Source organism: Lathyrus oleraceus, chromosome 4 (genome assembly GCF_024323335.1).
Source record: "Lathyrus oleraceus cultivar Zhongwan6 chromosome 4, CAAS_Psat_ZW6_1.0, whole genome shotgun sequence".
In the NCBI taxonomy this organism is placed as follows: Eukaryota; Viridiplantae; Streptophyta; class Magnoliopsida; order Fabales; family Fabaceae; genus Lathyrus; species Lathyrus oleraceus.
Window position 1 is genome coordinate 462,978,064 of NC_066582.1, and position 4,696 is coordinate 462,982,759.

Sequence of the window (4,696 nt, forward strand, 5' to 3'; positions counted from 1 at the left end):
CAAATCTTGGAGAATTCTGAATCAATCTTGATGAACAAGAATCAATCTTTCTGATTAATTAGTCCTCTTATTCTTCATTCTTCACTCGAGTAAATTAACCACACATTGGTTGCAAGATGATTTCGCTGCACATAAATTTGAGAAGAAGAGAAAAGATGAATTTGGAAAGAAAAGAGAAATTAGGGTTTTTGAGAAAAGGGAGAAGAAGAATATTTCTACAGAGTTTCTCTCTGCCTTCAAACTAAAGTTTATTCAATCTTTCTCTATGCAACTGCATTATTGAAATGATAAGGTACCTCCCTATTTATAGGCTGAGTTTACTTGCACGCCAAGAAATCTCCAACTAACCTAACTAACTCAACTAAAACAAACAAATAAAGCTAAGTTTAACTTTCTGTCGAGATACTCTTCTTTTCGACAGTTATACAATTTTTAAGCGCAAAGCATTTCGACAATAACAGACTATGTCGAAATGATGCTTTGACACAAAAAATTATACTCTCGACATTTATGGATGTGAGAAAGATAAATTCTAACACTTCAAGAAAAATATGTATTTGCCAAAAGTGAAAAGCCATGACAAAACATAAGCAAAACCCATGAAAACAGATGAATATGTGAGGGGAATAGAATCCTCATAAAGATGATCATCATAAATTTCAATGTCATGGGTAAAACCTCTCACAACTTTACAAGCGGTAACTACCAACAACTTTTTAACAAAACACAGATGGCGCTGAAAGAGGCGAACTTTATTTGATATACTATGTCAGATGTAAAGCACATGATAACTTTGTGAGGAGAGAGTTGTGATGCGGGACAACTGAATTGATATCTTATGAGATAGGTTATCCATAACATATATAAGAATAGAAAAAAAATGGCTAAGGGTAACCCTTATCAACTATCTATAATAATTAATTTTTTAAAACCTATTTAGATAGATAATTTTATTTTATATATTTTATTTCATTATATGATAAGAATGGTTATAACAATATTTATAATAATATGATTATATTAGAAAAACTAATGGATTAACATTTTACATAATTTATTAAAATAAAATTCAAATAGAATTTATGTTGCATTATTATCAAAATTTTCATGTTAAAAATAATAATTAAATTCAAATAAATATTCAATTATTAGTTATTACATTATAAAAAAATGAGAATCAATCATTAAAGCTATCAAACTCGCTCACCTTTACCGTTCTATGTCTACCAAGCGCTTAAAATCCACCAACTGCTCCAACTATTTTGTTCCTTTGTGATAAAAAAAATGTTTAAACCTCTTTAAACGCTCTCGTTCAACTCGTAAATTTAAGGGGGTTATGTGGATCCCTCGCTTTCAAAATTACATGGTATCATATTCAAAATGTTTATATTTGGGTTGCCTTCTTTAAAAGTCAATAACTTTATATCGATTAACTCTTACACTTTAATCTTGTAAATCTTGTAAGCTCTGCAGTCTTCAATCGCGTGCCCCACCATCCTCGCATGATATTCACATTTAGTGTTTGAGTCATACCATTTTGGAAGTGGGGAAGTCAAAGGTCTAAGGGGTTTGATAACCAGCAATGAATAATGGTTTAAGCGTTGTAGTAGCCAACCGTATGTTACGAGGATTGAGTTAAAATATGGACGATTTCCCTCTTGGTTATTCCTTGCCTTATACTGATTTTGATTTTGTGCTTGGTTCTATCGACTCTACTAAGGGATAGATAATAGTCGTTGGTAAAAAGTCACTGAAGACAAAGGATGCAGATATGGAAATGTCACATCGTACGGGCATAAGGATTTAAGAATTGGAGGCGGCGATTGTTGCAAATTCAAGGGATGGAACGACAGACGACAAAAGCTTCTGGTGAAGTTCACTGGTAGTGAGGCATGCTCGTGAAGAATACCATACATTGGGAAATGGGCAGGCGTCGCATGGGTCTATCGTGGACTTGGGGTGAAACTAGGCGGAGTTGGAGGAGCAACCATTTTCGCTTCAGCATTTGGTGGAAAGTTGTCTACTATTTCAATTGATTGACATCCTTTATTATCCTTTCTTGGCCTCACTCGACTTTATCCATAATTCTCAAAGAGTTGTTCCAAGTTACAAGTGAATGTCAAATGATCAATATTGTTTAGTTGATTTTCAGATGAGATGTGAATCCAGAAGGTTCGGGTTATTGTTGTTGTTTTTAATTAATGGGCCTTAGAGTCCAGTTTTAATTATAAGGAAAAATGGTGTATAGCTGAAAAAAAAAAGGGTGTATATTGTGTTTTCTTCATCTCTCTCTCTCTCTCTCTCTCTCTCTCTCTCTCTCTCTCTCTCTCTCTCTCTCTCTCTCTCTCTCTCTCTCTCTCTCTCTCTCTCTCTCTCTCTCTCTCTCTCTCTCTCTCTCTCTCTCTCTCTCTCTCTCTCTCTCTCTCTCTCTCTCTCTCTTAGCATTGTTTCATCTCTCTCACACACACACGCACGCACACGCACACATTTTTTTACATGGACATTACTTCTAAACTACCACTATAACATGATTATACCTACTTTACATGAATATATACATCAATATTTATAAAATATTACAAACATAAATACTCCTATAAACTACAACATCATAAAACAGTTGTTCTATAAACTACATTTTGAATGATAATAAAAAGAGTACTTACAAACTCCTAGCATAACAAGTTGATGAGGATGAGGTTGAGGTTGTTGTTGTTAGCCATGGTGAAATTTGTGGTGTGAGGTGGTTGTTCTTGTTCTGAGGAATATGATTAATATTGGAAATTGAGGTGTTTTAGGTGGTTTTGGATGCTTTTTTTTGTTGCTATTTTTTGCTCTTTCTAAGAATTAACTTACTTTTCTAAAACCAACTTCTCTATTTATAAATAAAATTAACTTCTCTATTTATAAATAAAATTTTGAAGTTTCTTTGACCAAAAGGATCAAGCATTTGGATGGTTTGTGTTGTTATTTTTCAAGTTTTCTAGAGTTTAGGTTGTATTAAGGTGGTGAATAAGGACAACCTTTGTCATAAGCATGGAAGAAAAAATGGAGAAAATGAAATATTTCATAAAAGAAAGTTGAATATGGAAAGAAAAATGGTGTAAAGGTGATGATGAATAGTACCAACCAATAAACTAATATTATTTTTAAATTTTTATTTTTTCTAATTTTTTAATTATATTTTTTTTGTGAAAAATATAGTTTTTTTTGGTAAAAGTGGGCCTAATGCTAATGGATTAGACAATATATGAATTGATTAAATGCACCTCACTCTTTTTCTTTACATAATAATAGCAATTTTTTTCTTTTGCAAGAAATGAAATGATAATACTATTAAGTTTTTATTTATATTTGGGGCGATAAAAGAAAAACTGGTTGAGAATTAACCATCTTGTTATACTTCTCAGGCATCTTTAGATCATTCTATGGTACAATCTTTAATAACATCATACTCTTAACATATGCAATTTATTAAAGTATGTAATAATAGATCCATGGTTTTGTTGAGTAGAGATCACCTCACGATACAATTGATAAGTATTTGATGCATTTTGTGTTATAGATATTACCTCTTGCTATAATTTCTTTTCTATTAAAGAAATGAAAAATGACATTTAGTCTCACACTTTGCAATTGATTAATTTTCGGCTAACATAATATTTTACTACCTTATTTAGTTAATATTTAACTTAACAAAGCCTTGGCTAAAAGTAAATTAATATTTTGCATTTCAAATCAATTTTAGAAATTTGAAGGCTAAATATCTCAAAGTTTTTACATTTCAATTCTATTTTAAATTAAATTTTTTGAAATCAACCATGATTATTAGTCGTTGCTAAATATATATTACAATTTTATATATTCTAGACTTTTAAAAAACATCCCAGAAATTTTAAAAGATTGAACCTTTATAGGTTTTGTGGGAGGTAGGGATTGCATTTGGGTGGGTGATAGCAAGTAAATTTCACAAATCTACAAGCTAAAATGACCCATTCTTTTCTTTATTTTGAAAAATAGGAGCAATTTACAAAATAATTAAAAAATACAAAAAGTATTTTAAATACATCATTGAATAAATTAACCTCACTAACAGTTTTCTTTAATAAGAGTAAAATATATCAAATATCATATAATATATTTACATTAATACTTAAAGATGAAGATAATATTTTTCTATTTATTTTGTGAGTGCCTCTTGGTTCCATTATGAGGCAGCCCATGAAAGTCTTTGGATTGAAACTTTTTACCTATAATAATTCCATGGGCCGCCGGACTTGGCTTGTAGACTAATAATGGTCGGCCAAACATGAAGATTATATATAATTATTCTTTTACCCCTACAAAATTTAAATATTTTAAACTTACTCTTTTTAAATCCACCCATTCACAAGTTTTTTGGAAATTTTAAAAACAGATTTTTCAAAAAATTACCTGCAGCTTATTTGTGGATACTAAAAATTATTTACTGAATAACTAAATTTTTTGAAATTTTACGTATGGTTTATTCTAGATAAATTTATCGAATCATTCATTAACTAGATTTCTGAAAAAATTATCGACGCTATATTTTTTTTGGATAAATAAATTTTTTTCGTGGATAAATTTCTACATTGGAATGCAATAAAAAAGTTTCTAAGAGCATAAATATCGGACATTTTTTAATGCAACATTCAAAATAATTTTTCAACTTTTT